At 45.9% G+C, this 23,058-nt stretch overlaps 1 long non-coding RNA gene across 1 annotated transcript; it reads right to left on the minus strand.

The window, feature by feature from the left end:
- Window positions 1-1,657: 1,657 nt before the first annotated feature.
- On the minus strand, window positions 1,658-8,949 carry LOC146202840 (uncharacterized). The gene is made up of 3 exons (XR_014703778.1): window positions 8,542-8,949; window positions 7,057-7,182; window positions 1,658-2,518 (listed from the first exon to the last, which is right to left on the minus strand). It is a non-coding gene; the product is annotated as an uncharacterized LOC146202840 (long non-coding RNA).
- Between the last annotated feature and the right edge of the window lie 14,109 nt (window positions 8,950-23,058).

Below are 23,058 nucleotides of genomic sequence, written 5' to 3' on the forward strand. Positions count from 1 at the left end.
CTCGTGCCCCTCCGCCGACGGCCATCGGCTGGGCAGCTGCCGTTTGCGTCGCGCCCGGGCGCTCTTAAAAGCATGGGGAATCCAGGGACAGTCTAGGGAAAACACGTGCGCCCTACATCCGGACATGACATCATAAAATATCACGTGACTCATGACGTTGTTTGTGACGTTATATATGACGTCACAAAGTTTGGGCCAATCAGCGTTTCCAGCCGAGCTACCCCTAAACGCTTGTCTGTGCACGGCCGGTCTCGAGGGAGAGAGCGCGCGCTCTTTCTTACGGCCTTCTCAATCGCCGCGGGAACAATGGGAACTTTTCTCCTTGAGTTACACTCTCCGCCACCGCAAGGGGCGCGACCTGCTCACTGTTTGCTCCGCTTCAGCGGCGGCGGGTGGCTTTTGCCTGGTTTCGCGCTGTCGCTCGCGAGTTTCGTGGTGAGTGCAGCCCCGAAATTAAAGAGCACAGAAGGTAGATGCTGCAGCGGCATGTCGTCAACGTACCACACGTGAACGGATATAATAAACACTGTCGTTCAGCAAACGTTCGACAAGCATGGCATACATCACGGTAGCTACTTTTGTCCATTTTAATCCGAATTTTCCCCAAGCCTGTACAAGAATAGGAACAAAAAGAAAACTGAATAAGCAGTGATCACATCGAAGCTTCTTCAAGGCTAACATGACAGCAACTCGTCTGCAACAGCAAAACCGTCTTTCAGCGCTAGATGCGAAACCATTCATGTAGCACCGAAGAAGAAAATAATTTCATAAAAATGTAATGTAAATTGCAAAATGCTTGCATGATATAAAGTATTAGTATAACAGCCAAAGTAAACGTTGTAGGGTTGAGCTTTAAATGTTATTACAATTCATATACTATGCAATGTGTGGTATTATAAACATTATTTTAATTTTGCAAATAAAACATTGTTTTAATGAATTTTTTACATGACATTATGCTTATTATGAAAACAAAAAATAGTTTGATATTCATGACACCACTTGTGCTCGAAGTGGTAAAAAAAGGCCAATAAATGATGAAGGTGATACTCTATATATGCAGTGACTTACAAATGAGTTCACCTGCTATATCGAAAGTATGCAAGAAACTTCTAAAGCGTTAAAGAAGTACACTCTCACTGAAGACTCATTTCAAGCCTTATATAGCAACCCATTGATCTCTTCAGGAAAGTAAGGTTAATATGCGGAAGGGAGTCACATAGGCTAGATGCGAGGGCCGTAACAGCTAGCGGCACATGACTACATTGTCAAGACGGGCGTTTCATCTGAGAGCAAAATCAAGGCACTGAAGGTGATGGCATCTCCTACTATTTCATTTCCCACTGTCACATATTCCAGTTCACCTTACGTCGCTGGTTATATCGTTTAGTTAATCAACTTCGGGTGTGACGCTTGCGCTATTCTTGAAACTAGCGAAAGAAGCAGCCCCATGTAGTACGCTCTTCTACGATGACAATGTTCTAGTGGACTGCACTATCCGAAACCAGAGCTTGTTGCCCTATTGGACAAGCTTTTTTTTTTCGAAAAAGCTGCCGTGCACCTAATACACACAAATGTACTTGAAGTACTTAAGATCCTGATTCAGTCAGCATTTCAGAACTCAACACTGAGTTGCCCGAAAGGAATTGACAACCCAGACGGCCATAGACGTCCGACGGTCGACCGACGGACGTCCGTTTTCGGACCTTCGGACATCCGACGGAAGTCCGGTTACGTTCGATATACGTACAGCGGACGTCCGTCGGACTATCGTTCGTGGATCCGGATCGCGTCCCACGGACGTCCGACGGGCAGCCGGAGGCGGACATTCGGACTTTTCCCGGAACATGCTTGCAGGGCCCGCTATTGGTGTAAAAACTTGCCAATAACATTCGTGTAAAGCTCAGCAAGCATGTGCTATGGAAATTTCAGTCACATACTAGTGCTCAATGCCTTTGTCGTGAGAGTAAAGCAGACAATAGAATATGCAACAGGTTCAAGTTTCCTGTTGTCTGCTTTACTTTCACACACAAAGCACCGAACAGTAGTGTGCAATTAAAACTTCCATCAAAGAGGCACATATGCTAGCTGAGCTTTACACAAATGCACCATTCCTGAAAACATGCTAAGAGCATAGGCATACCAGCATGCGAGGTTGTAAAAAAGGCATTTTTTTTTGCTTTATTGCAAAAACTGCATGCATAAATAGTCTACACTAAAAAAATATCGATGTTAAGGAATGGCATGGTAAAATGCAGGCCAACTGGAGTATTAAGAATCTACTTGAATAATTTTTTTTAATTATCCTTGGCCGTGACAGCTCTTCCCTTGGGGAGGTGGCGGAGGAAAAGGTGTTTATTGAAACCTAACATTCGGAATTAGCGAGGAGATGATCGAGTTCTCTGTGGGCGGCCTCCGCAGGCCGGGATTCCAGGAGCAGTTACTATCCTGTGCATTTGCTCGATCAGCTGTTGCTGGTCTTTCAGGCCTAAGATGGAAAGAGCAGGTTGGGCTCCTCCTGCAATAGAAGGGAAAATGAAATTCAAGTTATCTGTGCTGAACTTTGATTACACATCTCCAAGGGCAACTGCCAGTTTCTCTCAATTGCTTTTTCCAGATGGCACTGTACGCATGCATCTCCATTCAGAACTGTCACATACTATATAGAAAGGTCATATAACTGCAGCAAAACCCATGCAGAATAACAAAAGATACAAACGTAGTTTGACCAGAACCTGGCATTCAGTATTTTAATGTTTTTACGTTGTCTCTTTGAACATACCACTCTGACCATGGCATGTTATGCTTGCTGCTATGCGCCCTCAGTAATGCCCAGACATGGAGTGCCCATGCAGAGAAACTAAGCATAAAGGATGCTGTATATGAACATAAAGCACAGCCAGAGCATTGCAGTATTACACAGGTACGCATTGGCGGCAGACACCTGCATTTTGAGCGGTTTAACAGGCAGATTTCTAAAGTCATTGTTCCTGCTCTGAAAAGAAGTGATCAATAATAACATCATTTAAAATTGTTACCTTTTTGTTCTGTAAACTGCACATTTCGCTGGTTTCCATGTACTCTCTACCGAAGACATTCCCTGGGCGTGTCAGGGGTATATCGACATCAACATCTAGGCTACAAGCGTCTAGAAAGCGTCTCCTTAGAGCAGCTGCGACGAAGTAACTTATCTGATAACATGCAAGCTGCTGCAGCAGAATAAAGATAGACATTTGACATGTGGCTAAAGCCCAATGTGGAAGCATAGCCCGCCGCAGTGATTGCGCAGTGTTCATGCTTCTACAAGAGTTAAAAGTAAAGTTATTTGTTTACCCACAGCGCTATATGTGACATTACAATAGCAAGGCTTATAGTTACACAAAACACAAAAAACTGACAACCACAAGCTCCTGATGTATTACCGGCAGCATGCAGCATGGATGTTAGTTACTGAAATATGGTTGCATAATTCTGGCAACCAGCTGTGCATGTATGTCATGGATTTCTCAACTACGCACAACAAATTACAAAAAAATAATGGTATTTATAAATGCAGCCAGCTGTTCACAAGAAACACTAGCTTTTTATGGGGAAGGTAGTGGGCGCCAAAGAAACTGCCCCTGTAAAGGCGCCTAATTTGCCCCTATGTAATATCGGGGACAAGTGTGTGGACTACACAAACTGCAATCAAAGCACATAACTTTTACATCGACCAGGAAACTCGGACCATACTTGTCGATGTGAAAGTTGAACGTTAGTTCTTTCATGTGTGCAAGAGAAATAAGGTCACAATTCGTTTACATCGCGATTCTAGTCCAAAATCTAGACATACTGTCCAGAGAATTTCGCCCCCGCAGTATAAGCCACCACTTGGGTAAGAGATTAGTAAAAGAAGTGTATAAAAGACATTAGTGCTGTTGGACAGCTATAGCTATAAAAATGGTATTGACATTGGAGTACTGCCTTAAGGCGGGGCCTAGGGCATTACAAAAGCAAGAGTTAGTGTCCGCTGGTCCTCACTTGAACGAACAAAAAGAGGGGGGGGGGGGAAGAAATTTACCTCAACTACATGTTTTGAGTGACACCAAGCCGCAGTTAGTATTAAAGATATCACACAGTTTTGTGGAAGATTTGGGAGCGCTTTGCTGCTTTCTTACAGGATTGGACAAAAGAGCTCACCATCTTCAGAAAGGCATGTTATATAGAAATGAAAATAGTGAATTTACTGCATCTGGCAACAACAACTTGCACACAGAGAGGAAGGTGAACTGAAAATTTTATACATGAATGTACATATTTACAACAGGTGAAACAATGACCATGATCTATGCTGAAGAGGAAAGAGATCAAAATCTAGCTCAGAACGAGTTCTCCAGGCCGCGGGGCCGTTTCATTAACTTCGGGACTCCGCCCACATTTCTCATCCCCAATGACAACGAACTCACACATGACTGGCTAACAAACATTTTGGCATGTCTTTCCACTTTCATAAGTTCTTCACCCTCTCCCTAATACAAGCAATGCAAAAGGGACAACAAATTCGTTTCACAACAAACGGAATTTAGAGAATGGACCTCGAAATGATTGGCTCACTAGGTCACATGCCAACTCTCTCCCCTAGGAAAAGAAAAGAAAAAAAATTAGAACCCATCAAAACGGTGTCCCACGTGCGCAACCATTGCCCAAAGCTTGCATCCTTGGCGGCTCCTTTTACAGGGCAATTATTGCAATTATTGGCGTCCGAGTCAGCACCATTGCGGAACACATCAGAAGAGCCAACCCACATCCTCCCGCTCCTCATCATACCGTCACTGTTACACACTTGCCCTTTTTCAACGCCGCCATCTCCCACCATTGTTGACATCCAGGGTTGGAATCCTCAGCGAGACCCCACTCAGCTCGCCTGCACTGAATAATTGTCACTTTTATGGGCTCCCCAACAAGGAAGAGGGCCTTACACCCTTCAACCTGACAGTGTTTTTTCTTTGAACGATAAGCAGTTCTTCAAAAAGAGGTGCTCGTTTCAAAGCTGTGCTGCCTCCGGGTGATGGGTCCAGTCAGCGTACTAAGGACCCCTTAGTACGCTTAGTACTAAGGACCCCTTAGTTGTATACTGTTCGTAAAGCTCCTTAAATAAAAATGAGCCCCCTACATGACACAGCAACGAGAACAAACTGCCTGTCCCCGCGTCTTCGAGTGCGACAGCAAAGTCCTCGGAAGAGGGGACTTCTTTCCCTCTCTGCCTATGTTTCCGTTAAGCACTGTAGCTGCTGTAGCTGCCTCTCTGTGCGCGTCTCTCCGCCTCCTGTCCGAGGGCAAGTGGGAGACGGCCGCAGCTGGGCATTGAACAGGTGACCCAAAAAGAGCAGACTAATAATGGTGCCTAGCATACCCACCGATCCCTTACAGAAATCATTAAAGAAATGAAAGCAACACATCAGATAACGCTACAATGTTTCTAAGTGCAAAGTCGACAACTCCAAGTCATATAAATATATGTACATCTCCGCACATTAACTAGACAGAAACAGTGCAGAGTAAACTAATAATTCAGTGTCTAGCAACACTATTAAAAGGGGATAAAGGCCACGGGGGGCTACAATTATTAGTACCGTTTTGCCCTTAAACTACAATAACATACTTGTTGCAAGCTTAAAATCAAAGATTCACACCTGTCCCACCCACAGCAATGGAACACACATCTCACTCAAGTCTGCAGAGAAAGAGCAAGCTAGACTATTGCAGACGCACCCTTGGTTATTTTTCTGGCATTTCTGAGGGTGAAGAATCTGACTTGTCAGTAGCATGTATATGAATAAGAATCCTACGACAGTAAATGCATCAGATTTTCTGGAGTGGCTTTTCTTTGCTGACCACATATGAGGTGAGCTATAATTTATCCAACTTGGCCTAGGTTTATTCTATGAATAACAAAGCTATAACAGGTACACAGTCGTCCACTCAGGCTGAACATGCGAGTGCGTGGCATGCACTTTTTGAGATGCATCGCAGCTGCACACCGTAGCGAAGAGGCAGACAGCGTGAAGTACCAGCCTATAGTCCCTCTACCACCACTGGGGTCCCAAACTAGGGACCCCTTGTTTTTGTCAGGACAGGCCCCCTCAGGGTCAGCTAGTGAGTAACCTCCTGTATTTGTATCTGATGGAAATGTTTTCCACCACCACACACAATATGCAGCTGCGCATCATAGCAGATGTGAAGCAACAGCTCCTGGTCCTTCTATGCATAAGCCACTTTGCCTTGATGCATGCCTGCGCACCATAGTAAAGAGGCAGACGACATGACGCTGCAGCTCATGGTACCTTTACACATGAGCCCCCCATTGTACTTCGATACGCACCATAGCAAATATACACACTACGCCACACAGCTGCTCCTGGTCCCTCTATGCATAAGCCATTTTGCCTCAATACGCACCTGCGTACCTGAGCGAAGAGGCAGACGTGAAGCTGCAGCTCCTGGGCCCTCCATGCACAAGCCACTTAGCATCAATGCACGGCTGTGCACTGTAGTAAAGAGGCGAAGGACGTTAAGCAGCAGCTCCTGGTCCCTCTACACATCAGCCATTTTGCCTCGATGCGCATCTGCACACCGTAACAAACAGCCAGATGTGACAAAGAAGCTCCTGGTTTCTCTACACATAAACCACTTTGCCTCAATGCCCGTCTGCATACCGGAGCAAAGAGGCAGATGATGTGAAGCTGAAGCGGCTGGTCCCTCTACGCACAAGCCACTTAGCCTTGATGCATGGCTGTGACGGATGCATTGCTATTTTGCAAACTGCATGCCACACATTCCCATTCAAGCTAAGAGTGGACGACTGGGTCCAATGACAAAAAGTAACATGGTGGACAATGTAAAAAGAATTTGCTGCATAAAGTTTGTTGAAACCAGTTCTACATCCTACATGTAAACAAGCTAAAACCTTAATGTCGAAGGGATGTCCTGTGTGTTTAAAATCATCACGCTCAAACAACTTCAACACTGACAATCATGATTCAATATTAATAATATAGATAATGATACAATACTCACATTTAGCCATACCAAAGAAATGAGAATGCAAAGGGATGTTGCTGTTTTTCCCCCGTGGATGACAGTTTTCCATGTTCAAAGTGCTGCTTCCTGTTGGCCTACGAAATCGGCTACAGCAAATGGCATCTGAAAAATTTTTGGAAGCCTCATGCTAGTCTTCAATGAGAAAAGCATTGCCATACAGAAGCAGAACACAAATACTTTTACAACACACTAAAAGCACCAACTGCGGTGCTGTTTTTAGGATGACTAGGTAGAGGTTTTGCTGTAGCAAGCCAAATGTTAGCCTTCAATAAGGAAAGCATTCCCATACAGAAACAGAACACAAAAACTTTTACAACACATTAAAAGCATCAATTGCACAAATGCTTGTAAGATGACCAGGCACAGGTTTCTGCTATAGCCCACATCATGTGACCAGCGGTTATCAGAAGCCTTGTATGTGAGCATGATGCCCTAGATTCAATTTATGGCTATCACTGTATTAACAAGCATGGGTTTAAAGCTACTTTAATATGATAATCTAAGAACATGGTAAGAGCTTTCAGTGCGAGACATAAGCTCAGTATCATGCACTATAAGGTACTGCATGGCTCTAGTGTAGCTTTGGCATTATCTCGCTGTCAATAATGCAGTGAAGTTCTGAGGAGCCTTTGAATATCTGTAAGGACAAAGCAACAACAATTTTGTTTTCATCTCACTTTTGCTCAACTCTTTTTTTTTTTTTGAGCCCGCGGCTTGCATGGCCTCCCAGTATGCCTGTTTTGCATAAAAGAAGGCGTTGCAGGCACCAGAGCTCACAGCCCAACTGTATCGCGGCGGCGGTATGTCAAATTCGTGCCAGAACAGCGCAGAACAACGGGTCAAGAAAAAGACAAGTGCTGACTTTTTTTTTTTCTCTCATCTCCTTGTCCGGTTGTTCTGCGCGGTTCGGTCCCACATGCATAACCAACATGCGCAAGGTGCTGTCCTGGTTTGTCAAAGCTGAAAGAGAGTACTAAACCTTTAGTTATTTAGTAGCTACAGCCGTTCCTTCTAGAAACTGTAGTTGCCGTAAAGCTCGAGAGAGAAAGATCAGCGGCTGTCCATTAAAAAAAAAAAAAAAAAAAAAAAAACTCGCGACGTTTTCACAAGTGTAGGCATGTCGCACGATAGGCTCGAGGAGTGCAAAAGTTTTCTCGTATAGTTTTTACAACTCAGCACGTTGCGCATGGTTAACAAATTAACTCCTTTAAAGCTCGGGCAGGCAATCAGAGACAGAGAAGTTGCGCGGCTTACTGGCGCAGCGTCCAGTAATGCCGAAAAGATGGCCCTCAGACTTGAGGCTGCACTTTAGTTAGTCGGCGCGGAGCCATCCTGTCAGACTCGCCTAAAACACTCGACCGTTCGGCTGCTGTACAGAGCTGTTTCCTTACCCAAAAGCTCACCACTATCGGTGCATCGAAAAGTTCCACTAAAGAAACAAAAGTTCGGTGAAATACTTACTTTGGAATCGGCGGGTGAACAAAGTGTGCCAGTCGCACCAAGCCACAGCAAAAACAATGCTAGCAGTGCATTACAGCCGTAGGTATTTGTAACTGCGCAGAAAATGCAGAACACGCAAACGTGAAGCCATCTTCCATGACTAAACTTCAACTTGTCAGGTGGATTGGATTGGCTCATTTCAGATTTTTTTTGAGGATAGGTTCGGTTTCGTTCTTTTTGAGCTTGCTGCTTGCTGCGTCTATTCAGCCACTGATTAAAATTTCACCGAAGCATCATGATAGAAACATGTTTAATGGTCATTTCACTTTTAATCAAAAATTTTTGATGGAAGAATTCAACAATGAAACATGCGGAAAATAAAAAAAAAACTGTTTAATGGAAACGCTTTTTATCGCATCGATTCGCTCTGGCATCATATAATGCAGACTTGACGGCATTACTGATTTATACGCAGTTCAGACGAGCACGACGACTACAAACTATATCATAGCTGTGTAAAAACAAATCCAGTGGCGGACGTAAGGCGGCTGTCCGCTGGGCGAACGGATTCGACCATCCGCTTTCGTACGTACGCCGGAATTCCGGCGGACGTCCGAAATCGGCCGCCGAGTTGCGGCCGAGTTCGGTTGTCCGTCGGACGTCAGTGGCCGTCTGGGAACAGCTATGTTATTAGGTCCGCTTCTTTGATATTTGAAAAATTTCTCAGAATTCTTCTCAATTAATTATACCAGGAAAGTGACGGAGAAGACCGAGATGCCAACTCCTTATGTGCACAAGCCGCGCAGGAAGATTTTGAGCCTGCATTTTCTAGACGCAGGTCGCATTTTGATGAATTGATGAGTATATAGTGCAATGTGTAACTTTGAAGGGCAATTTTTTATTGTTTGCCGCTCTTTTCGATTCTGCTTAACTGTTTATGCCCATTTTCTTGATTAAGAGTAGTCACGAGAACTACATATACATATTCGGTCTTTCAACCGACTGATATGTTTTGAACGAAGCTAGAACAGCCCACTCCACTAGACAAGTGAAATTTTTACTATATGAGTAAATTTTTGTTCTTTACTCTGAATCTGAGACGCGCCATGAATTTTTGCCGGTGCCTGTAGCGGTTGACAGAATCTCCACCCAACAGTTCACCATGCACTCACGTCAGGGCGCGCTACACCTGCTTACAACATTCAAAGGCACATTGCATAGCCTGGTAAATTTATTTTTGTACAGAACTTAGGGGTAAAAAACGTTGAAGTGTACCCGAAGCTTCATTCGACCGTGTAGGGCCGCACTGACGAAGGAGCGCGCGCGTGAGCAGACTGTTGACTGTATTTTATTCCTCGTACACGATAAATGTTCGATGTTGATGACGGACTTTGTATAAACCATAAGGGGCGAAATGTCAGGACCGGTCGGTTTCAACTGACGCGGGCGAAGCTAAAAGCGAGCGCGCGTTTCCCTTGCGCGTGAACGGCTGTAGCGGAGGAGCCGCAGTGGGGCGGTGGCGACCCCATCGAGGCGCGGCGGGCGGTGGAAACAGACTCCATTGGAGAGGCCGTAAGAGAAGAGAAGCGCTCTCTCCCTACCTGAACCACGGCCGGTCTCGAGGGAGAGAGCGCGCGCTAAACGCGCTCTCCCTCGAGACCGGCAGTGCCTGAACTATAGTGCTCTAGAATATTGGGCAGTGTGACGACCGGCGCCGGAGAGCGGGCCGCTTTTGCGATGACAAGAACCGACTCCCGCGAGAGGGCGCGACGTGCAACAGGGGTGCCACGTTCGCCGCTCGGCGCGCAGCGGCCGCGGGATAGCGGGGGTACATAGGAGGGGTGCGGTTCCCTTTGGAGCGATTTTCAGACGCTACGCAATTAGTGTGATAATTAATAAAGAGGCTTCTTATTCCAGGTGCTTAAACTGATCCCTGCCCTTTTTTTACGTCTATCTGGAGACATCGTGCACGCTTGGGTAGTCCTTCGGAGCAGCGCGCGATGTTTCAATCGCTATCTAAAACTCTGAACATTTCTTCCTGCGGACAGTTACAAATCGTACAGATGAGCAATTTGTACTTAATGTTTGCAACGAAGCATGGTGTTTTGCATTATTTCTTCCCGTAAGGGAAGAAAGGCTACTGCCCAGGAGCGCTATTAACACGCGGTGAAAAACAGTGTACATGCGAATCAAAGCTTGTGCTTCGTAAGGCCTTTTTAGGAACAATTATTTTTTACAAACCTTATTTACGAACACCTGCTTACATTTTGCAGCTTGCGCTTGTTAATACATGAAAACGTTTATCTTAAATCGTCAGTAATCTGTGATCGGTGCTCTTAAATCGGTGTTCTTTATGTGCCCTAATCCCCGCTTATAGAAATTACAAATACAGTGTGCGAGCAAAACACATTTATTCACTACCGTACTAATTTAAAGCACTGTGGTATTTACCGCCCCCCCCAAAAAAAAAATAAACAAGGTATACGCGACTCAAGCATTTATTCTTTGTTCGTGATTAATATATACGTATATCGCGGACATTTGTTTGCGTGCCACTAATCAAAGAAATAAAGTCTTGTACTACTACTAACCAAAGAGTGAACCAGCTATTTAGATGAAAAAGAAAAAAAAAGTCAAGTAAAGCTAGGGCATTACATCAAATAAAATGTGACAAATTATACCTGTCACATACGTAATACGTTCATAGTAGGCACTTCAGTGCGGACGCTTTACTGGCATCAAATGGTACAGAGCAAACAAACAAGAATAAAAGCACTGATAATTGCGCGTCGAATTGGCAAGTATAATGCAGTTCTTGGCGCGCACCGAGAGAAAGCGGAAAAATGCTAAAAAGATGGCGAGCACCTAATACGCAAGCAATTAATATAATGCCAAAATCAAATGCGGACATAATGCGTTTTTATTATTTGAGTGTGTGGTATGGGGGGGGGGGGGGGGATATGAGTAATCGACTGGATATACTTACAACTACTGCTTACCGGGCTATATATAATCGGGCTACTTGACGCGGGTGCTCTTTGCAGTACTAACCAGACTATAATTGTTAACAAGGTTGATATTACACGTGAAATACTTCCAAGGGAATTTAATTATTTTCCTTTTGGGAACTCTTGTCGTGATTCGCTTACTTCGCAAAGAGCGAAGCCGCAAAAACACATTAAAATTCATTGCTTCAAGTGGGAGCTTTTCTGGTGCTCCAAGAAGGTAAACTTTTTGAACCTCCACATTTTACAGGAAGTTTGCAAAATCTGAAGTGCAAAGCAGTCGAAAAGGACCTGCATCCGAGCCAAATTTTTGAGTAAATTGCGACCTAGCTTCGAACCTATGGCGCTATTTTTGTTCGTGGTGAGAAACCGTGCCGGCCTCCCAACCTCTCTTTCGCAGAAGGATGATCTAGCGGAAGCGAATAAGCGTATACCCTATAGCCTCTGCGTCCTCTATTTTCCATCGTTATTTCTTTTTCAAAGCTATTCATTTTTTTAATTTTGTATGTACATAAAACAGGACTAGAGTGATCTTCTGGAGGGAATGACTTGCATATTACCGGTGGCTTGCGCTTCCTTGAATGCAAACATTTTCTGAAACAATTAGGTCATTGTTAAACTATAACGCATTGAGATTAAATGTCTTAAGTATAGCGCACATCTCTGGGTATTTATAAAGCTACCCGTTGCAACAATGTTTCAGCTTATGGAGAGAAAAGAAAATAGTGTGTTCATAGATTAGTGTACAGTTTCACAAATTGTCTCTTAAATTTCGACGCTTCTATACGCGTTCGATTGCAGCCTGTCTGTGCGCTGCTTTCCTCTTCCAGGGCCTTCATTTGGTTCTTATGCTCGGCTGTTTCCTCTTTTTTTATTGTTTTAATATATCTCCATTTTTCTTCGTCTTTAGCTGCCTGCTTTCTTTGTCGTGCGTTTGCCGTGCCGCACGAAAATTCTGAACCTTTGTTCACATTCGCGGTCGCTCTTTTCATGACGCTGCGTGCCTTCCACCAACCCCTTTCTCCCTCCCTGGTATCCGACACGTTTCTTTTTATTTTCCTGTGCAACCTTTACCTCCCACTTCTTCCACCTTTCCTGACCCACTGTGTTCCGTTATTCAGTAGCCAGTTGGCGTGGTGTCGTTCGTTTTTCATGTCCTTACTTTACTATATCTCTACCTCCATGCGGGGTAGTCCACATTTAATTCATTCCAACTGAATGCCGACTTCTCTTGTGGTTTCAGTGACGTACTGTAGTCGGCATAGTTGGCGTGGAAAACAACGGAATATACCATTTTGGACTGTTTTAAAAATGGGGTTACTATGATCAGTTTTAGTCAGCGCTTGAACGCACTTGTTGTATGTTTCACTTCTTCATACATCCTGCCTCCACACCGCCCTCTTTTCAAAGCTACTACATTTCTGGACATGAATTAGGTGCTTTAGGAAGGCTAAAGCAAGCTGCACGGCGAGTGAAGCGTGCTGTGCGAGTCGTACGCCGGCCCTCTCCAAGCTGTTTTCTTGGGAGCCAACTCCTGTCATGTTACTTCCCCGAGGTGTTGCCGACGGCCAAAATGGAAAATAAATTAGGTGATTGCTAACAGCACTGAGCACCGTTAACCTCGAGACGACGCACAAGCAAACAAGAACGTACAGTCCGCGCGGTATCCGCCCCGCCGCACAGCGCGGATGCGCGGGCTGCCCGGACGGCTGACCCACCAGTTGCTGGTGGCGCCCTCTGCGCTGCGGCGCCTCCGTCATCGCAAAAGCGGCCCCTCGCTCCCATGCATTTCGCGGCGCGGTCGACACACTGCCCAATCTTCTAGAGCACTATACCTGAACTTGCAGAGAGCCGGCTCTGTGAACTGCGCATGCGCGCCCAGGACCAAAGTGGAAAGGAGGATAAGTTGCTCTTCTGGACGGATGTGACGTCAAATAGCTTTTAGTGCTTGTTTTTTTCTAGAAGTAAGCCTCAAACCCAGATGTTCACTGCGCCGCCCAAAGTATGGCCCAAACAAGGAAGGCTGGCGCGTTTTTCAGACAACGAGCATTTGCGCTTTGCGAGCCCTAGGCACCCTAGGTTGTCTTTCATGCGTCGGTCTACTGCAGTTTGCGGGCCACCATCCCGGTAGACGCAAACTCGGTGAAATGCGGTTTCAGTTCGTGGATTATAGCCTTAAATTCAAGGGCGCAGCCGTCGGTGCAGTCCTACTGACTGCGGTGAGTCGTACATACATGCCCGCGAACTCTAAGTAAAGTATTTGTCGTCTTTCTACCATCGCCTTCCTTGCAGCTTCTTTAACGAGTTTTTGCACGGCAGCGCAAGCATGCGTTATCCTCAATTATTGACGTGGCGTAATCGCGCTATCGCGCGACAGTCTCCGGGCGAAGGCGTGAGGAGACGACGAGACTTTCATTGCGCTTGGAACAACTTCCATTCCTGCTGCTGTGCACCGATCGGTCGCCGGTTGCTGTTGTCTTCCGGATGCACTGGAGTATTGGGACATATGAGGCGACTAAAAGATAACGTAAAACTATTTCTGAGTTCGCTTATATTTGTTTGGGCAGTATAAGGCATTTTTGAGTGCGCCAGCGTGAACGCGCTGGTTTATAAACGGGGTTTTATTGCCCGAAGTGTCTAAAGGTACGTCCGACGGATCCATTCGATTCTCGTAAAGATACGGCGGACGTCGATATACAGGCTCATGGCTATATGCACGTCGAACGCGGCCCCATTCCGCTTGCTACGCGTGAATGGATCTCATCCTCTATGATATCAGCTAGCCGCGACTCTCGATGAGGTGCTACGAAGAGTGCATCCGTTCTAACATAGATCACGGTCTTCACTTAGGGTTGTGCACGGCAAACATTGCTGTCAAGCACATAGCTGCAGGCGATATGCTACGTACTGCACCAGCTCCACCAGCTGGCATCGAGATACGCACATTCACGAGCAGCTTTCGCTTCGCACTAAACTATCACCTCGATCTGCCCGTAATGCGAGCGAGCTATTCCTAGCATTTGCGCTGTCTTAGGTCCTGCATCGACCTCTGAAGATCTAGCGCCGGCACAACACACACACACCTCGTCGTGCAGCTGAACATTCGGCAGTCCAAAGTATGCATGTGAAATGGCATTATGCTCGTTCCTCACATGCAGACCGAGGAAACAGGATGTTTTTAGCTAAATTCTTCGTTTAAATTCTACCTCAGAGCCGTGGCAGAAGACATGCCGAATCTACTAGAGGCCTGCACATCGACTCGTCGAGGCGAAGACCTACTGCACCGCACCGCAAGAGTGCACAACCGGAAAGCCGGAAGCGTGAATGATCCGAATTCCCTGTGAACAGCAATGTTCTTTGGTATATAGGGGATTACTAGACTAAAGTGCTTAGGCTGCATCTTTTTCTTGTCGTTGAAGTCTGCGTACATGTAGTTTAAACCCCCGCATGCTCGAGGTTAGCGTGACCCGACTGAACGGCCGCGCAGCTTTGAAACGATCGGGATCGATATGCATGCATCGCCGGGCTTAGGTACGCGGTAGAAAATGTGCGCTGCACATTTCGTTGAAGAAGCTGACTCTTGGAATTTTGCAGAGTGTGCCATGCAAGCGATCGTTGCTACAACCACGCATCCATGTTCCCACGGCTGGCCTACCCCGAGGCGCATAAATGTTCAACCGTGGACGTATCAATGATCGAAGAGAGGACAGATTTTCACAATATTGGGCGCGAAATCGATAGCTACCAGTGCTCAGTGTTAGAGAAATTCTGCCTTGATCATGAGCAATTCAGTGTTTCAGGTGTGGTCAGCAGCTATATAAGTTTGAACAGTTCGCCTTTCAAGTCAGCGGCGCCAGCGATGGATCGGCGGAGCGATTTTCCACGCTACACCGCTGTCTTGCTAGAAAGCCTATCTAGGCGGCGTTTGACATTCAGCTGCTTTTTGTTAGCCCCGTAATTGAAAGCAACGCCTTCAGAAACGCGTTAAATGTTCAAAAATGTATTCTCTTCAACAGTTTCACTCCAGGCTGTCAAAGCAGGCGGACGTTGATAAAACAGTTGAGCACTCCAGTCTTTAGAAATCTGTTCAATCACCTTCAGTTTGTAAAATTATTGGAATAGGTCGCTTTCCGATCGCTGGGACATAGACCCTCATGACAGCGCTGTCACGTGAATAAGGACCACACCAGGCCGAAAGCTTGTCTCATATAACATAGCTAACCAAGGTATACCTTACAGCATTGTGTTGATTTTTATGGTGCCTAAGCGACTAATGCTGCCATGCACCAAGAACAAGGTTTAATGTATTTATTTTGTGTGTAATGACTAAAATGTTCTTTAGGATGTAGCTTGTTTAGGAAGATTTTAGGAAACCAAAAATGCAGGAAATTTGCACGTCTCTCCTAGGATCATGCTGGGATGGAAAGGGATCTGTTGCATATTGTACAAAATGTTTCCTCTTTTCTCGACTCTGGCGCACGTGTAAGATATGGTTTATTGTTAGTTCATCTCCACACTCCTTGCATATTGGTTTGTCCTCTTTCATAAGTATGAAGCTGTGTGTGAGGTTTGGGTATGTGTTTTGTGAAGATGACCTAAAATGTCCTCCACGTTGTGTTTTTGATTACTGCATGATTTCCATTCCTTAATGACAGGTTTGACAAGTATAGTTTGTAGTTTATTTCAATGTTTCAAAAATCCTGCCATTTCACTCTCACTTTTCTTTGTACAAGCTTCTTGGTATCTTCATGCAGCATATTCACCCTCTGTAATTTAGCATTGCGCCAAGGTAACCTGGTTATTTCTTTTCATCACCTTTCAAGACTACTGTCCCGATTTCATAAAGTTTCTGACGACAGGAACTCCTTGGAAGTCATAGAAATAAACGAGATCCACAATCATGAGCTATCTAGGGTATGCATATACATGTCCATCGCTCAGTGGAATGGCGTCAGTACGCTGTTAGAACAGGTCTTGAGATAACAACCATTGTCTGAGGTGGTCCTTTAATGGGCATTGAAATGCTATGTAACTACAGGTACTGATAGAACTCTTGATCATGTTATGTGATGATGCGATCCTTGCATGAATATAGGTATACATTTCAGAATCTGCAGTGCACCACTTGACCATTTGCCACCAGTTTGTGTGAAAATGTATTTTTCATGCATGTTAACCAGTGTTTAACAGACGACCCCTGTGCACAAGCCAAAAGTGCCACGAGCCAAATGTCACGAGGCCACACGACATGGCAGGAGCTGTTAAGCCAAGCTTACAAAGTTATATTTGAAATATTTCAGCTTCAACGTTTCAGCTCCAATTAAGAAAGGTTGAGGCTTACAGAGGTCTATGCCAGGTTGTCTATCACCTAACAGGGCAGCCTACGACCGTATGCTAATGAGTATATCTGAGATAACAGAGACATGAATTAAGGAATTAGTAGTAATGTTTGTAGCAAAGGGCATGTAAATTAACGAGAATCCACAGTGGGATCTGCAGACAAGAACCATTAACGCTGGCACACCATACCCTTACAGGTGGAGATTAGGAGTCTCCCTAATTTTTTGTCTGCTCAAAGCTTGTCATTTCCTTCGTTCTTCCAGATGAGGAAGATGTGAAAATGATAGCATCTAAAATGCCAGAGACCATCGTTAACAAGGATGCTGATCCCAACAGCGTAAAAAGGAATTTCAGAAAAGATGGGTGACTAGTAATGCTGGCAACAGTTGAAACTAAGTGGAAAGGCATGAAATTGAAATGTAACATATGCAGAGATTTGTTGCGAGACGACCAGTCTGTGGTGTGCGACATCTGTCTCCGTTAGTTCCATCAAGTGATTGGCCAAAGCAGATGGGGCTTGTGGTTTTGTGATAAGTGCAGTGTAGTAGCATAGATGCAACCTTGCCCATTAATAATTCGAGTGGAGTAAGTGCATTGTTTTGTTTTGTTCATGGTTTCCATGAAAACATTATGAGAAATTTTTTTCCTAGAGAATGTTTGCTGAAATGTGAATATAATGTGCAATAAAACTAGTGTTTTCTTGCTGTTTACTTTTCCTTGTATACATTAGTTCTGTGAAGAAAACCACAGGCTAGAAAGAAATGTAATGGCATGCATTTTGATACTTGGCCCCGTTGTGCTGGCTCAGTAGTTAGAGTGCTTGGCTGCTGAACCCAAAGATGCAGATTTGGTTCCAGCCACAGCAGGGACATTTCAATAGAGGCGAAACAATAGGCCGTCATGCACCGTGCGGTGTCAGTGCATGTAAAAGAACCCCAGATGGTCGAAATTATACCGGAGCCCTCAACTATTGTGTTCCTCATAGCCGTAGTTATTTTGGGATGCTAAACCAGATATATATCACATCATACTCTGAGTAAGATGCTATTCATGGTCAGTTAATCATACACTAAATGATCAATTTTTTTTCTGCATGGTACAGCAGCTGTTGTACAATTTTACTTTAGCCTTCATGAAGAATATCACACTGGCTCCACATGGCCTTCTGTTGATCCTTGATATGCGTCACAATCACACACCCGAGTATGTATTTGTCTAAAGGCACCTATGCATGCAAGGAGGGGACCGTTACTTTCCACTTGTCAGAACTGAAATGCATGATCCACATCATTTCTGTAATTCAACTGCTTGCTATTTGAACTGTCCAGCATTGATGCAAGTTTCAAAGAACTGCAATTAGCAAATTAATCTAAGCAGCAAACCATGCCAAGAACTGCTTCGGTTTCATCTTTAGCAACTGTTTGGGAACTAAAATTAGCCAAATGTTGCAAAACATAGATGAGAGGTTACAAAATCTAAAAAACAATGCAGCCTACCTGTGGCATGTAGGGTTTCACATCCTAAAGTGACATATGTAGCTATGAAGAATACCGTAGTGGAGATCTCCAGACTAATTTGACTGCCTGGGCTTTGTACTTTGAATTGACATCTTGCAGAAAACAGAAGCATTTGCATTTCACCTGCACCAAAGTGCGACTGCCATCACTGGTATTAAACATCACGACCTTGGGGCAAGTAGCCTAATGTGCCACTAAGATGTCGCAGCGTGTACGTACATGCTATACATTTCAACCTTTCTAGCATTAAAGCTGTCACATGCATGGCAGATATTCATGTTCAGCTTTGGACTGACAAGTTTAAAAGTGTACTATTTGTGTTTGTCTAGCATGAAAAACAAAGGAAACTAAGGAAAAACGAAAAAAAAAAATGAACATGATATGTTAAAAAAGCATTAGTCATCAACACATAAAGCATATTCGTTCCTTTATTAATGATAAAGTGGCCTTCAACAATAGTACAAAGCCTGAACATTTAGAAAGGTGCTGTGCCAGGCAGCTATTTTACAGAAACCTGAACCATTTCACCTGTAGTAATACGCATCCCGGCGGTGTGGGCTGGGCACTTATTTTACGGTCCACTCCAACATGCGAAAACTGCATCGTGCATTCCCATTTTCCGAGTTTTGAGCTCTGTAGTACAGGCTAACAAATTGTCGATGACTTATTTTCGTCTGATTGTTGCACAGCGCGTGTAAATAAATTACCACTGCACCTAATAAACACTGACATGCACGTGCAACATCGCCGATCATAAACGGACACACTGATGTCCGTCCGGACATCGGCGCACTCATCACAGCACTCTTCGTAGTCTCACACAGCACTCTAGTAGGACGTAATCCGTAATCACAGCATCTCACGGTAAGCACAAACCACACCTCCAGTTGTACAACAAACACGAATGACGCGATGCTTGGGCTAGACACGCCGGCGGTGCCCAGCTTTTTCAGCGCCGCTTGTACTACGTAGAACTTGCAGCACCAAACCTCAATGCGAGCAGAAAGCGATGCGTTACGTGACGCATCTCATCACAGATGGAAGTGAGGAAACTTTGAAGAATCAAAACTACATAATTACATAACGACCGTCGTAGACGTTAATCCACACAATAACGAGGACCAAATGAGCGGGCGTGCGGGCCGCGGGCTGGCCGTCAACACCGCGATTACATGCGCTTGCGCTCTGGTCGTGCTTGCCACCCTGCCGCGGTCCAACTCACGTAAACCTATCATCATGCCATCACGTAGTATATCACCCATTCTAGGCACTATTCTTGCCACTGTACTATTCTTTGTAATTTCACATTTCACGCATGCAGTATATAGTACATACTTCTTACACCTCGCACGTACCAACTTCGATTTGCCCCGCCGGGGTGGCGCAGTGGTTACGGCGCTCGACTACTGTGCCCAAGGAAGCGGGATCGAATCCCGGCCTCGGCGGCTGCGTTTCGTTGGAGGCGAAGCGGAGTGGCGTCCGTGTGCTGTACGATGTCAGTGCACGTTAAAGAACCCCAGGTGGTCGAAATTTCCGGAGGCCTCCACTACGGCGTCTCTCATAGCCTGAGTCGCTTTGGGACGTTAAACCCCATAAACAAACAAACAAACAAACAAACAAACAACTTCGATTTGGCTACATATGGCTACCATGTTGTTGCTACAACCACATCTGAGTCCGGCTTTCCCGACGGATCCCAAGGCCCATATCGGAGAAAAATGCGTTGGGTCCGTCGGAAGAACCCTACCGATCGGGTCCGTCCGCCGTACCTCTGAAAAATATTTCCCGGATCCGTCGGACGGATCCCGAAGAAAAACGCACCGGGTCCGTCGGACGTACCTTTAAGACCATTGATCGGGTCCGTCCGACGTACCTTTAGCCACAGCCTTTATTGCCTTCCTCGCAGCTTCAACCGATGGAGCGCGATGGAGCGGCTCGGCCCATAGAAAATGTCGGGCTTCTTTCGGAAAACTGTTGGAAGGTAAGTGGCACTCATCTGTACAGACCATAGTGGTAGTGCTGCAATACATGAGTAATATCTGCGGACTGCTAAAAGGGGGGTTGCTGGCCAGCTGAGAGAGTTTAAACGTAAGTAGGCCCTGTGCGGACTGAGCCTCGAAGTGCAACAAGCCTACTGCACAGCATGAAATGGCTACAAAAGTATGGTTATATACATGACCGAATTCATGTGCTTATTTGCTCAGACCTTCCACTGTCAAGTACTCACACTTATTTCGGTGTATGCAGCAATGAAAGTGACTTCATTACTCCTCAGCCAGCATAGGTTCATGCCTGTGACAATATCTGTCCTTTTACTGCCGAAATAACTGCATTGGTGGAACTCACTGAGCTTGTTTATATAGATTTAACACTTTGGATGCATGTTGCTACTGCAGAGTGCCCTAATATATATATATATATATATTGTCACGTCTCGGTAGAAGACCAAGGAGAACCTAGCGATAGATGGTTTGAATGGTCGACCAGAACAAGTCTTGTGTTCAAGCTTCTTTCACTTCCAGGCTCGCGCTTGTCGTCATCTTTTGCGTCGTCTTCTATGCGGCATTTGCCCCCCTCCTTAGGAAGCATCGTCCCGATGAGAACAAAAGGAAGTAGGAGGTTGAGGTCAGACTGAGTGGTATGGCTTCATACGCACGACGTGGACGACGTCAGCTTGGTGCTGGCGTCGCTTTGATGTCGACACCCCGTCTGGCATCACCTCATAAGTGACGTCGGTTAAACGTCGCTGAACAACATAGGGTCCAAAGTATCGTCGCAATAGTTTTTCGGAGAGTCCACGGCGGCGAATAGGTGTCCAGACCCACACTTTGTCGCCAGGTTCGTACATTACATGCCGGTGTCTCTGATTGTAGCGTTGTGCATCGTGCTCCTGCTGATTTTGGATCCGCACACGAGCTAGTTGGCGAGCTTCCTCTGCACGCTGAGCGAATTCCTCGGCGTCCTGGTCGAGATCATCGGTGTCGGCATTCGGGAGCAACATTGCATCCAACATAGTTGTTACTGGTCGCCCGTGAAGGAGGCTGAATGGTGTCATGCGAGTGGTGTCTTGGCGGGCCGTATTGTAGGCGAACGTAACGTAGGGAAGTATTTCGTCCCAATTCTTGTGGTTTACGTCGACGTACATGCAAAGCATGTCTGCGAGGGTCTTATTGAGGCGTTCCGTCAACCCATTGGTTTGAGGGTGATAGGCAGTACTTTTACGGTGACTGGTACCACTGAGGCGAAGAACGATTTCCAAAAGTTCGGCCGTAAATGTAGTTCCTCGGTCAGTTATAATAAGTGCCGGAGCGCCATGCCTCAGGACAATGTTCTCAACGAAGAACCTAGCTGCTTCGGCGGCGGTACCCCTTGGCAGAGCCTTGGTCTCCGCGTAGCGGGTCAGATAATCAGTGGCGACAATTATCCATTTATTCCCGGCTGTAGACGTCGGAAATGGTCCCAGGAGGTCCATGCCAATTTGCTTAAAAGGTGTCGCTGGCACTTGAAGAGGGTGGAGTAGGCCAGCTGGTTTTACAGGGGGTGATTTACGGCGCTGGCAGTCAATGCACGTACGTACATAGCGTTTCACTGTCGCCGGCAGTTTTGGCCAGTAGTATCCGTGCTGTACTCTAGCCAACGTGCGGGTGTAGCCTAGGTGACCGGCGGTTGGCTCGTCGTGGCACGCTTGCAAAACTTCAGTGCGGAGAACCGATGGGACGACGAGCAGAAGACTGTTTCCCCCAGGACGGAAGTTCTTCTTGTAAAGGACGTTGTTGCGAATAAAAAATGAAGAGATTACTCGGGCGAAAATCTTCGGCACAACCGTAGTTCGCTTCTCCAAGAAATCAATAAGAGGGAGCAATTCCTGATCCTCTCGCTGCTGTTGGGAAAGCGTTGCGTCATCTATGACACCTAAAAACGCAGTGTCTTCATCGGTCATAGTGGAAGGTTCGACCGGCGCTCGCGAAAGGCAATCTGCATCTGTGTGCTTCTTTCCAGATTTGTAAATAACTGCCATGTCAAATTCTTGCAATCGAAGGCTCCAACGCGCGAGTCTCCCTGAAGGGTCCTTTAAGTTCGTCAGCCAACAGAGAGAGTGATGGTCGCTGACGACTTGAAAGGGGCGAGCGTACAAATAAGGGCGGAATTTCATAACCGCCCATACCACTGCAAGACATTCTTTTTCGGTTGCCGAGTAGTTCGCTTCTGCTTTAGATAGGGTCCTGCTGGCGTAAGCAATTACCTTTTCCACACCATCCTGGCGCTGCACTAACACAGCACCTAAGCCCACGTTGCTGGCATCCGTATGAAGCAGTGTAGGGGCGTCGTCATCAAAGTGCGCCAGGACAGGTGGTGTCTGTAGACGCCTCCTCAGCTCATTGAAAGCTTGTTGCTGTTCTTCACCCCAGCGAAAGACAGCGTTGTCACGAGTCAGTGAAGTTAATGGCCAGGCTATTCGTGAGAAGCCAGCAATAAACCGACGGTAATAGGCGCAAAGACCCAAGAAGCGCCGCAATGTCTTTTTGTCCGTAGGTGTTGGGAACTTGGCGACTGCGGAGAGCTTTTCAGGATCCGGCCGAACACCTTCTTGGCTGACGACGTGGCCTAAGAACTGCAGCTCCTCGTAACCGAAGTGGCACTTCTCGGGTTTTAATGTGAGGCCCGCAGATTGTATG

This window comes from Amblyomma maculatum, chromosome 1 (genome assembly GCF_055883805.1).
Source record: "Amblyomma maculatum isolate TAMU_Amacu chromosome 1, ASM5588380v1, whole genome shotgun sequence".
Lineage (NCBI taxonomy): Eukaryota > Metazoa > Arthropoda > Arachnida > Ixodida > Ixodidae > Amblyomma > Amblyomma maculatum.